Raw genomic sequence first — 14,063 nt, forward strand, 5'->3', positions numbered from 1 at the left:
ATAATTGTGGGTAATGGAATACCATAAAAATAGATATGACAAGAATCTTTTTCATTTTTTTTTATAATTTCATTTCTAAGATCGTGGTAGCTTAGTGAGTAGAGCACTCAGCTACAGATCGAGGTGTCCTGGGTTCAAAGCCCGGGTCAAGCCTTCGGGCACCCTAGAAAAAAATTCTAGAAGTGCGAGGTGGTCCAGGGAAGGGCTTGGCCCTCCTATCCAGCATATGTAATGTCATACGCCAGTGGCATATTACGAGGTGAGTTGTCTCCTCACCTACGAAAACTTCCTTCCGGTTGAGGCACTGAGTGAGTGAGTCATTTAAGAGATAGCGGAAACTGCAGGACTCCGTTTCTCCCTTTCCCTAGCTGGTTCCTTCAATTCCATGACACCCTTCCGCCTTGTGTCTTTATTTATCTACCCCAAACATTTATCTCTCAGTCTAGCTCAGTGGAATTTTCCATCAATAATCCACTACATTGTGATAAGGATATCAGGAAGAGAACTGGGCCTGCAAAGGAGGCGTTCATGAACAGGAAGGAGCTTATGAGAGGTTCGCCGTGGAAGAGATTAAAGAAAAGGTTAGTTAAGAGTCTGATCTGGAGTGTAGCGCTTTACGGTGCGGAAACGTGGACACTTAGGAAAGAGGCCGAGAGAAGACTGGAGGAATTCGAGATGTGGGTGTGGTGAAGAATGGAGAAGGTGAAGTGGACGGAGAGGAGGGGGAACGACGAAGCGCTGGACATGGTGGGTGAGGAGCGGCAGCTTTCAGATGAGATACGAAGGAGACAGAAGGTATGGATGGAGCGAGTACTCAGCGGGGAGGGGATGTTGAAAACAGTGTTAGAGGGTAGAATGTTAAGTTCAACCGATTCAGGAGCTGTAAGGTGGAATTTCGACGTATTTAAATAAAATATGGTAGCAAAGCCCGGGTACAATGTTAAGTAAATGAGGGAGAGGCAGGAAAAGAATAGTATTTTAAGATAGAATGAAAGGGAGTAGGGCCTTATTGTGAACTGAAGAGAGAAGTGCTTATTATAAAGGAAGGCTCCCAGAATTCTTCTGAAGTACTCCATGAAAACCTTTCTAAATCGGTAGAATACTTAAATAATCCACTTCATTAAATTTATTTCATTTATATTCATTCAAAACAGTTTCAGTAACCTTTTTAATGCAATGATTCCCTAATTCTCATTGGGCATGCCTCCACAGATCAAGGTTTATACTATAAACTCCATTCCCTACTATCATTTGAAAGAGTTTAATAGAGAGAGAAAAGAAAGTAGGAAAATATTTAGAGGTCATCTGATGATACGAGAAAATATTCAGAACCATGCTTTCTATGAGAAGAATTATATGGTTTATGGAAGATAAGTTTTTCATTTTAAGCAGCAAATTAATGTAAAAATATTAGGTTCATGTTAGGATAAATTTAGGTAAACAATACAAGACGGTTTCTCGCAAAAGACTCTAATCCCCCTTTAAGTTGGAAAAGTAAACATATTTGTTATAGTTGCATCCAATTATATGATATAAGTACTCATACACCCAGCATCCTTTGGCATTCGTCAAATTTGAATAATGTAGTAGTAAATTTAGAATTCATTCAATGATATCACCCTCGTAAAATGCTTTTTCAATGGATTAAAACATGATTTTTGATTGAAGAGTCTCTTTATGCTTAAAATATCCTTTTATAACGTGTAAAAAGCCTCGACATGTCAAAATTTACAATCACAATTACACATGAAAGCATCCCCAGCAATCTTCTTTCGTCACACTGTTTAAAAGATGAAGGAACATTTTGTTCAGTTCGCATCTAATTCCCGTGTTTTGTTTCCTGTGTCAATATTTTCCTTATTTTTCGCAGTTTTGCTACGTTGTCAAATTTTCAGTATTCTTTTGTGATAATGGGATGTCATGCATGATTCAGAGTGTTCTTTCTGTCACATGGTAAATAAATCTTGAAACAAGTTTTCTTATGCTCACAAATAAGCGTATGAAAATATATTCATAGTGGGCACGTAACCGCAATTTACCATTTCATTCGATGAAATGGAAAATAACTGGATATTCTCCATGATAAGAATATGTAATACTCAGTCTGTTTCCCAGTCCCGAGACTATGTTGGTTCGCAGCGGCTGATAGAGGGGGGAATGACCGGCACCTCTCAATTACTGTATTCCATTTTGTCCTCTTCACAATATTTGTCTCTCAGTGAAAAAAAAATCCATTCTTTTTTTCCAGAATGAAGGGGAAGGAATGAAGACAAAGGATGAGGATTCATAGTCTTTTTAATGAATGCCTCATTTGGTCAATAATGGCTTCAAAACGTTAATGGGAAGTGATGGAGTTGTGCGGTCATTTCATTCCCTCGTTTTCCATTTTGCTTCACCGTTGTGATTTACTAGGTTTGGCATACTTTTTGCTCTTTTTACAGTCAATTTTATTTTATCGTTTTTTTTTGGGCTAATTACCTTTGAATGGTTATAAAACATGTTCTCCGACGTGGGAAAAACGTCTTCGTCCTCATTAGTTTAGCCTTTATTGAGTTTCACCGAATGAAATAGCAAAGACAAGACTTATTGGTGGGGCAATTAATTGAGACTTTCTCAATAAACTAACTTAAGGCTGTGGGATTATTTTTGTCGTATTTCGCTGCGATCTCTCTCAAAATTAATCACACTGTTGAGTCATATAGAAATGGTGCACAGATAGCACATTACCTCGGGAGATATTGATGAGCTAACGAGTTAAGAATTTCTTATAGAGTTGTGGAACGAGATTATATGACCCACTGTAATTTTCCACACCTCAAATTAAATAATTTTGTCAATTTGATAGTATTATGCTGATGATGACTGATGGAATATTTTTTTCTCATTCATCAATATAAATACACCTGGGAAATTACGGCACTTCAGCGCTTCAATTAGTTAGCTTCAAGCTCAAGAGGATATTCACAACGTTATACCTTTCTATTTTTAATTTCAATTTCAATGCAGCAAGATTAGTTAACATTTTAACTTTTCATTGTGCCATTACCGTGAAGAAATATCTGAAAAAACAACTTCAATTTGATAAAATATTTTAAAGGATATATTTTGCCCATGTTTTTGAGTTACCTAAATCTAACCCTGCGTTTATTTTGTGCTGTTTTAATTTGTTGTTTTAATGTTGTTCTGTTTTATTGTGCTGTTTTAATTGATATATTCGCCTTTTTTGGAATCACATTGGCGTTTTTGGCGTTCTATCTGGGTATCGTATAGATAATAGTTGATATAAATTGCTCAGAAATTATAGAGCGTATGTCACCTATACGATACATGCATTATCTTAAATTCTTGAGGTAGTATTCAGATCAGTTTTGGTTCTAAATACACATTTTTTATGGTTTAATCTTTTGTTATTAGCTTTGCTGTCAAAATATGGGTATTATTCTCGTTCTTTGGAAGTTATTTTCCTGCCGTATTTTGTCTGTCTTTGAGGGGCAGTAAAAAATGTCCCTCTCCTCACCCGCATTAAGATACGGTTTGTATGTTGAGGTCTTTGCGATGAGACATGCGAAATTTTTTCAAAAAATCCTTAGATCACGCCGACGCCTTGGTATCGAGTTTTTAATTGAGTGAAAACACCCCGCTCTCATTACTTTTCCATGCAATTCATAAACGTATAGAATTGGAGGGAGGCTAAACGGGCCCATCGTAGTTGATAATACATCGTGTGGTATAAGACGAGAAGCTTATAGATGGTTAATATTTCCCTCGTAAAATGCATATTGTATGAGCCTCATTTTCATTTTTCTTGCTGCCGCAACTTATCGTTGTATCTAGATTATGATACTGTTTTTCCTCGACGGAAGGTTACACCCGGACAATCCGAGAGAAAGTAAATCTGTGGCTGATGACTTTCAATGAATATTCGTCACAGATATTCGCAGAGGTAAGTTTCATTTCACAATAGAAAATTACGGATTCAGAGCTGGTCATTTCCAACCATCAGTTCGGAGTTCAACTTTAGGTAATTATAAATTAAAATTACCCTCACTACTGTTCATTTGATATTTTTGTCTGTCGTACTATCATCATGTGCAGATAGTCAGTTGATAACGTATAAATTCTAAACCTTATGAATATAAATATTATTTACATTTCTTACGCGCCAGCAATTTTTTCCATTAGTTTTCTTCGCGGCGAATTCGTTATTGTTTCCTCACTCACCTTCATCAATAGCGCACCTTTATGATTATATTAACGTAGTGAGAGACAGTGACTTGCCAGACTGTGGGAAAAAGCTTTTGATAGTTCTTCTTATCCTTGTTTGTGAATGTTCCTACTAGGATGTGAACGGTAGGCCTGTGGCAAATTAGACTCTAACTAATGGCCAGGTGATTACTTTGATAGATTGCCCGTGTCACAACCTCTCGCGTTTTAACCGGATGCGGACGTTTCGCTCAGATCAACCTCAGGGAATGCATTGCTCTCTTCAACTCATTATTTCTTCTTTCCGTGCTTCATTCTCAACATTTTTGTGCAAATCGACCATAAAACACATTTTAAATACCGGCTCTGTGAGTCAGAGGAGATCCTTATTTGAAATACTTCCCGGCTTTTTTCCCGCCTCCGAGAAATCGTTGCGTCTCGATATGTTGTGCCGTCACCTCACCAAGGTTGCTCATGATTGGGGAACGTGCATGAAATTTTTTTACCCTGCTACGGCGTCTCATTTGATTGAAAATTTTCTCACGGATCCAAAGATATGAGCCAAAACTCTCTAAGTAAGCCACAAATCTCATTAAATGGTAGTTAAAAGTTTTGAAAAATTACTTCAAGTCACGTGACATGAAACGCCTTCCCATTGTTTTGACGTAATCGCGCGGTTCACCTTTCACTTTGCTACGAGATTAGAGGCTTGATTGAAATATATCGATATAAATAAACATCATCGAGCTTGATAGTAGTTCGTTAGTCAAGGTGCAATCCGACAATTTATATTCGGATGTCTCCCGTACAGTGGTTAATTTCCTGAAAAACAGTGATTACTTTGACACTGCTGAGGTGAGTGGATTGAAATCAAGTGAATCAGAGAATGTTTATACGGTTACTATTTATTCTAATACAAAAATTTATAAATATTAATTTATGGCCCGATGAGATTGAATTTATAATTCGCTAACTGAAAATCAATTATATGTATTTACTTAGTTCCTAACATATAGGAACTCAAATACTTTTACTCCAATCGGCCAGTGTTAAAAGCCAAACAAACTTTAAAAAGTAATCATTAAAGTAGTTGGAGTGTAAAGTATAAAAATGAAGAGGGAGATAAATCTCTACTTTTAAAAACAATTGCTTGTCTAACTGTCGCTGAAAAATAAGTATAAGTACTTAACCCCAAAATGGTCCTCACGACTATAGCCCTCTGACAATGACGGTGAAGAATTCAACTCCCTTCTAATGGACAATAGCCGCTCTATTCTCTAATTTTTATCCTTTGGAACATAAACAAAAACCTTTTCCAGCGTGGAAATTGATGAATTTGAGCAACGGGGCACCATACACGATTTATATGGTTTACACGCGTTTTTCTCCTGATAATCCATGCTGCTTCGATGAATTCAATGGGTAGGAAAAGTGTATCGCATCAAAAAATGATATAACTGCGTAAATCGCTAGAAACTTTCGAAGCTTTCTTTTTAACTTATTTACTCTTGATCTAAACTCTTGGTAATTACAATCAACTTATTTTCAAATTAGTCCCTCCAATTCTACCAATAATTATTTCTTTAAGCCGCTTGGCCACCCAAAATATTAGCAATTTGCAGTCAGACGTTACAACTGCAATTTTTACCACCAAAGGTTTTGTTAAAGCAATTCCCTCGTCCCACTTTCTACTCACTTTCTCGCCTTGTCCGCAGCGGTACCGGGCCATTACGTCACACGCGTGCACTCCGATGACGTCGTGTTTTCAATTGGCCGATAGAGAGCTATTTTTAAAGACTGATATCTGAGTTAAAATAATTGATCCACCGTGAAATTCTAAACGATTACATTTAAGGCTGAGGCTTTCCCATTCTCGCAGTTGAAAAATTGTCCACCTACCCCTTCTTAACTCAACATGCCAGAGATCGAAAACCTGCATATCGCGTGCGACTTTTAATGCAATATTATGCACCATACACAACAGGTTGCAGTTAGTAAAATTTGACTTAATAAAATCAATATTTCTTATTGTTTGGGAATTTATTTTATTAATCATGTTATTATCAGGTCAAAAAATTACAATGATTCAGATATTTTCGTCCCATCTATCCTTTCAATTTTCCATCTCTAGCTCGCAGGTTCGTATTTGCATAGGATGAAAAGGTTATTGACCCCAGGTTTGTACATTTGAAATCTAAAGAAGTCTTTTAAATCGGTTTATTCACCCAAGAACTTAAAGGGAGAGACCCGGAAGTGATTTGGAAGAATTTGAGATGCGGGTTCACATTTGCATGTAAATCCTATCAATCAATAAACCCCTCAATAAAATATTTTAATGCTTCTACCTTCGTCACTTCCTTTCCCTTATTTTGTATTCCTATCCAGATCATATCATTATATCCAACTCCCTCCTCAGAAACACTCAGCCACCTCAGCGTTTAACTCTCCGAAAGTGACATTTTAATATGCGAAGCACCGATGTTCAAAAATATTTTCAATAAGTGAGTTGAAATGTAAGAGGTTGAAGCTGAAGATGGAAAGTGAGTGCTTTGATTCTTTATTTTTGCACTACAGTACGAGCTCGTTGATTTTAAGGGAATTTTTATAATGCGAACAGTGGCTGCTTTATTCTTTGAGTTAAAATTATATTTTCGACTGAAATCACAATTTATTGCCCAGAAAAAATATTATTTAATCTAATTATCCGTTTTAAGTTCTTTCATTAACATTTCCTTTGAGTTACCTATTACTCAAACATCACTACGTGGCATAGACTGGTACTTAGTTAAATATATTGAATTTTTTTCACGGGAAATTATTTTTCTTGGCTGAATACACTTCCCGTTCGACGCCGCAGATGAAATCAACGTTATACCTCTTCAATAAGAGTGAAATAAATTATTGGGTAAATAGAATAATGCTGGAATTTTTTGGCAAAGCGGCATTCGGTTTCCCCGCGAAATGTCGCGTTAAAAAAGTTTTAACGTGAATAAAAATTTAATATTATTTCGATTCAGCAAAAATTCATTATGTCCTCTTTAAAGTAAATTATTTTCAAGAGATAACAATAAGAATCAATTTCAAAGATTATTATTGCTTATATGAGTATACACCAATTTTTTTAAACAATTATCAGCATGTAAATTAAAGATCCCAAAGATGTTTCATGTAGAATAGTTTTTATGATAGTCTATCCCTTATGAAAGTCTCGAAAAAACTATAATATTTCTGCGAAACATAGATCATCATTATGAAATCATTCGGTAGGAACTATATGGGAATTGTACTAGTAAGAGGCAAAGTATATTGAACTATGAGCAAGGGAAATCAAATTAATCACCTGGATAAAAGTCTATTATAACTGGTGGGAGTAATACGTTATTTTATCTAGGTTACATTATTAAAATTATCCATTGAGCATATTATAAGGAGCTCCTTGATTTCGCCTATTTTGAACCATATTTGAACAAAAACGATCAAACTATATATAATTATATTCTCCCTCCTTTGGACCAAGGTTTCGAAACTTTATACCATTATCAAAATCCAACAAAGATGTTTCACTTAAATTTTGTTCACTCATTCATTTGGATAGCGATTTAAAGCAAAGTCATTCTGGTTAACAATGGATACTTACCTTAAAAACTATGAATTCAGTTCCGATGCACATTCGTTAATTTTGAAGCATTTTTGAAACGCATTGTAACATGAAATCCGTTGAAAATACGATTGCGAACATTTCGTCACATTTTTATCGCCTCTTAAGTGTAATTGTGTCTAAGGCGAGAATTTTCTTCGGTGGAACGGAATAGTCTATTCCGTTTCATCTTTACTCCTCCCGCTACACGAGCAGGATGTACTCTCGGCCGTTTTTTCATCTCCTCCTCCGGCGAGACAAATTACTGGAGAGAATCTCCGATAAATCACGCGCAACCCCGGCAATTCCATCCTGCTTGATTCACCATTAAGTCTCGATCTCCGCTGCGAACCTCGCGCACCGCCTTCTGATCAAGCGCTCAAAGCATTTCCGCTCTCCGCAGTGACCTTGATATGGAGCAGTAATCCCATTTTCAGCCCCTCTTAACCCATTTTCACGGTCGATTCCCCCTCACCACCTCAATACGGTGGATCGATATTTTCATGGTTATCGTTTGAGTCATCGGAAAAATATTTGTTCAGAAAGATGAAGGTGAGAGAATTATTTTATTCTACGTTGACAGCAGCAGAGAAGTCAAGAGTGGAAGCATTCGAAATGTGGTGCTACCGAAGAATGATGAAGATAAAATGGATTGACCGTGTGAGTGACCAGGAAGTGCTAAGGAGAGTAGGAGAAAAGAGAAAAACATTAAGCAGAAGACGGGACAACAAAGTTGGCCACATTTTGAGGCACGATGGTCTGATGAAGACAATCGTTGAAGGACAAGTGGAAGGGAAAAAGGGCAAGGGACGGCCCCGAGTGAGTTATATAGGACAGGTTATAAAGGATGTAAAAGAGAATAAATATGTAGCTATGAAGAGATTGGCGGATAGGAGAGAGAAATGGAGAGCTGCGTCAAACCAATCTTAGGATTGTTGACTAATGATGATGACTTTCATTGATATTTTTAATGACGAACTACGGTATTTCTTTCACACAAATCAAAAACAAATTCTACTTCTTTCATGGAGTTTTTCTTAAGCCTTTCCATGGACGGCTGTCACCTGTTCTTCGAGTTCTGCACCATATGCCTCTTATGCAAATTTGAGAAAAAATTATCTCATAGACGAGCCCTACGTACAGTAAATTGGAGCTGTCGTAATTTTTCAAAAAACCACTAAGATTCATTTTATGGCAATGATATATCATTTATAAGATATGATATATCCTTTGGGAAGATACAGTAATAATTTTTGGGTCTATTATTGCAAATGACTTTTGTCGTGTTGATCCAATAAAATGCTATTTAATGTCAATATATTATTAAATCTATGCGACAAAAATCATTGTCTGTTATAGTGCCAGTAATTCTTATTGTATTTCTCGAAATATTTTACTGTAAAATAATATACAAAATACTCAGTCAGATAGAAAGAATTGATGGTGGATATCCGCTGAGTTATTCACACTAATCACGGTCACACAGTGATTCACTCAAAGTTTTTTCATAGGTAAGAGCTCACTCTGACTAGGCCACGCGCAAGGTGTGCCATTTTCTTTTCCTGAGGGGTTTTGCTTGACACTTATTCCGATCGGTTTTCATTCCGTCCGACTGATTCCGATTGGTTAGCAACGCGATCGAAAATCGTTTTGTTTGAACACTTTCATTTCAACGACGATATAAGTCCTCGTGCTGATTCGCCAGAGTAAAATTTTTCAAACACAACGAATGCCCATCGCGTATCAAGCTATTGGAGTCAACCGTTCGGAATGAAAACCGATCGGAATAATTCCGATTACCGTAGATCATCTCCCCCAGAACCACCTCAGTTCCGGCTATTTACGTAACCAAAGTAAAATATGGTGTTCTTCTTTTTACAGTAAATCAATTTCTTTGAAATCACTTCTTCTTCGCATTTTCTCCAACCCCATTTTAGCAAATTTTCTCCAATTCTTGTATACTCATATTTTTGTGGAAATAAATCGTGACGTTATGGACTCATGGCATACTTCATCCCTATTATTAATGCCAACTCAACATATATTGAGGAGCGCCCCCGTGACCTGCTCAGATTGTGCTTGCAACTATCAATTAAGTTTTCATCGCAAGCATTTATCCGTCGCCAATATATTATTGATGGCCGCTTTCACTGTTGCCCTCTCTAGACCCTGGGGGAGTTACATGAAATTGGGCGCAGAAAAATACAATGGATATTCCTTATACATATTTTCCGCGTGCTCGCACATTTTATTACTTGTGTCTATTCTAATGAGGAATAGTCCTAGTAACTCAAGTTGCTAAACATTACGTTACGCAAGTAGTGTACGAATCACTCTTAGTTTCTTCCGCCTTTTCTAAGGCCGTCCACAGTTTTTTAAAATAATTTTACAACTTTTTCACTATTATGCCTCTAACGCGTAAGAACTTACAGAGCTACCTTAAGATTTTATTTTTGCTAGGCCTTCCCTAATGGTGGTGTTGTTACCCAAGGTCGTGGGTCCGTATCGTTAAAAATTTCTCGTGGAACTTAATTATGCGGAAATGAAGACTGAAATAATCATAAACAAACAGATGAAACCTTTTCCAATACAAATGATAACGAATAATCGACAAGGTTGATGAATAAAAATATTACTGAATGAGACAAGATACATTACCATATTATTGCATTAGTACGAAAAAGATCACTGTCAAATATAATAACAATACTATTGTATTTCTCGAACTTTTTTACAGTGAAAGATTATGCAAAATAGTCAGATATAGAGAATGTGTTAATGGATGATAAGGCAAGGCAAGATCATGCGGGTAGACTATGATTTAAAGGTTTATAGGGATGCTTGAGGCCGAGAAGAAAGAGGAGGATATGGGTAAAGCTGGAAAGGCAAACGGCCGGGATCATGAAAAAATGAAGACAATAGGTCGTACTCCAGGTAGAAAAAATATTGGAAATCATTTAATTTTGGCCTATGAAGTGAAAGATGCACACTCAAGCTACTGTCTAACGTCAGAATCGAATTGTAAACTGGTAGTTATTTAATTTTGGGATGGAGTTAGGAAACTTTTATTTCGGATCATAGAAAGTCGGTATTTCAAAGAATATGTAACCAAAGTTTCATCAAATTCTTGTTAGTTTTACCGAGGTGCTTTAACTACTTAAAGCCGTAAATTCGATGCTTGGATGGAAAAAGGACATGGAAACTATTTCTCGCGAAAATATAATTATTTTTTACTCTGCCGCTCTCTCATAAATTTAAATAGAAAGTTAGCAAGATTTCGCCACTTGGAAAGTTTGTGTCATCATCTCAAAAACTTACTGAGTCGATGTAGAGTGAAGAAGGAGGTACTCTACATAGTGTTCTATGACAGAAAAGCGAATCACTTGAAGAAATCTCCTTCTCTAGAAGAGAAAAACTCTTTCGCTTCCAATATACGAAAAGGTTAAAAAAGGACACGAAAACGGTTAATCTTATGTGTCAAGTTTACTCATAATCGGTTGTTAAAAAGTATAATGATAATGAAGCCTGATAACGTCTAATTAATCCTACTAAACTCCAAATTGTTTCTAAAAGCGCTTAGGAACATCCGCTTTAATGTGCTAAGGTGTGTTGAGCACTGTAGTTGCTATTTCATGCTATAGAAACAATAATATCGCCATGTTAACACTATATATATCTTGCCGCAAATACACTTACTTCAAGCTAGATGATGGCACTATCTGAAAACAGCTGTTCACCCCAACTATAAATAAACTGAAATACTATTCGAACCTCCTTTCATATGCCCAGAATGAAGGAGAATGCTCATGGTTTTATGGTCTCAAGCACTCAGACTTATTCCTTAAGGTTTATTTGATTTGTCGATTACTTAAGGACTTTCATTTCCCTCAGGTTGTCTTCAGAAGATTGTTATCATCCTATTTTTTAAATAAAATAACTAATGCATGAATGACATTTGCTTCTCTCAAAACGCCCAAAGATGCTCGCCGATATAGATTCAGATATATATAAGATAGATTATTTTATTTCTCGCCTCTGCTTAAAAGTTCATTTAGGGTTATGGTTATCGTGTAAGTAGAAATTTCCTAGCTATTTATTTATTTCGAGTATCTATTCGGGTATACGTAAGGTATTATTCGATGTAACGCATGCGTCATTTCAAAAAGCTTTACATATTGCTTCCGCACAATCGAATTGTGTTGCTTCCCCCAGTCAAGTCATTTTCAACTCATTTTTACCACTGGCTTGCTTGAAAGGCTTCATTGATCAACGAATCAAATGAGCTTGATGAAATACTTCTTAATGCTTACGTTCATAAAACTATGAATATCCTCCTTCATTCTGGTAATCTAGAAGGTTCGAATAGTATTTCAGCTGGAATGACGCGCATTGCTCAGATACTGCCACCATCCAGCTAGAAGCAGGCATAATTTGTGGCTAGATAGTATAAATGGCGGTAAATACTTGTCGGGATATCATGCGGGTAATCTCCTCAATCTCCAGATTACCCAAATGTAATCCCGAGAAGAATTTACTGCCACCATTCGCCGGGAAATAGTGAAGTCCTACTTAGATAGTAATAATATTGTGGTTATAATGTTTCTATTGCATGAGGTAGTAATTGTATTCCTCAAGCCATCTTAGCAGTTGCACCGACTCCAAGGGGCCTGAGGGGGCCCGAGCCCCTCAAAAATTAGTTATGTGTGTGAGGAAAAAAGTGTCAGGCTTGTCGATTTTCCCCGGAGTGCCCCGATATCGAGATTGGAGTTATCAGGGTTCTAATGTTGATCATATGACTCTTCTAAAATGTATAAAAAACTTAAAACTCACTACTTATAAATTTTTCCTGGGCAAGATCCCCGGTTTGGGCCCCCCCAATAGTACTTGTAAGTCGGTATCCCTCCATCTTAGTAAATCATGGTGAATATTCTTAAGCGCTTTTCGGAATAGTTTGGATTTTATTAGGCTCATTAATCGTATTTTTCCAGATCAATCATTTTTACTACACGACTGGCGAGGAAAATTCAAACACGTGGATTCACTTATCACCGGAATCCCCGGAGGTAGGGAACACTCCCCCTTCCCTTGCTTGACTTGCTTCCGAAGCTTGAAGGGAAAAATAAGGTGAAAACTCTCGTTATACGCGTGCAATGCGGCGCTCAAAGTCTTCCGTGCGTACTCTTTGAGATATGATGGTACTAAAACGTAGACTCGTAAAGTGTTCGCGGATGTCCTTGTGCGGTTATTTCTGCGATATGCCGAGAGGCGTCGTACGTTGCGACGTAGAAAAAGAAAACAACGGTATTTCTTGCGTTGGCAGCAGTGTTTTCAAGCTTCAATGATGGTAAAGTGCGTGTTTGCTTGGTTAGAATCCTCTCTTACCCCGCGCATTCTTTCGATGCTTTTCCACCTGCAGGTGTACCCATAATTACCTCATTTCGTGGATGTGGAAATACTTCTCAATTTTAAGATGACACAATGCGGTAAAATTAGACTCAAACAATGTCTGTGACTTGGTAATTTATTGTTGTTGCTACATAATTTGGTTATCATCCTAATATCGTTATTTTTGGAGTATCTTCGGTAACCTCGGCCGACAAAAAAGTTAAAATTTTAGTCTACATTTTGAAAGTATCGTTCTTCCTTCTTTAAGGGGTTTGAGATATCGAACTATAGGTCCGGAAGAATTCAATTCAATTCACATCATTGGCCGTTATAACCCTTGAGTCGTTATAAACAAAATAATGCAATTTATAACGAAAAATTGAGTCAAAATTTACATTTTAAGGATTTATTAATGCGAGAAAATAAAAAAAAATTTAAAATTCGACAATTATTGGTGAACGTAAAAACTGTTTGAGCGGAGAAGAAAAAGGAAAAAATCTCACGTAATAGCGAGAAAAAATAGTAACAACTTAATTAGAGTTATCAACATTTTAAATGTACAATTATAAATTGCACGTCATAAGTACAGAGCACTAAATACATAGTTTCAGATCATCCTTTTGAACAATTAATTGAGGAGTATTTACGCAGGGAGCTGCCCCATTTTTTCATACCCTAGGTTGAGTAATATCTTGTTGGAAGATGTTGTGGATTTTAGCTTTCTGAAATGAGGTGGTAACGAATCTCATATTACAATCACGTTAGCTATACACGATTTATTAAGTTGTGTGGTTCTGAAAAATGTTTTAATTGTGTGCGTAACACCCTAAATAGTAGA

General features: G+C 36.7%; 1 long non-coding RNA gene across 1 annotated transcript in view; it reads left to right on the plus strand.

Moving 5' to 3' along the window:
* Positions 1–14,063, plus strand: part of LOC124163419 — a 170,524-nt gene that overhangs the window by 48,084 nt on the left and 108,377 nt on the right. The window lies entirely within an intron of this gene.

The sequence above is a fragment of the Ischnura elegans genome, chromosome 1 (genome assembly GCF_921293095.1).
Source record: "Ischnura elegans chromosome 1, ioIscEleg1.1, whole genome shotgun sequence".
NCBI lineage: Eukaryota > Metazoa > Arthropoda > Insecta > Odonata > Coenagrionidae > Ischnura > Ischnura elegans.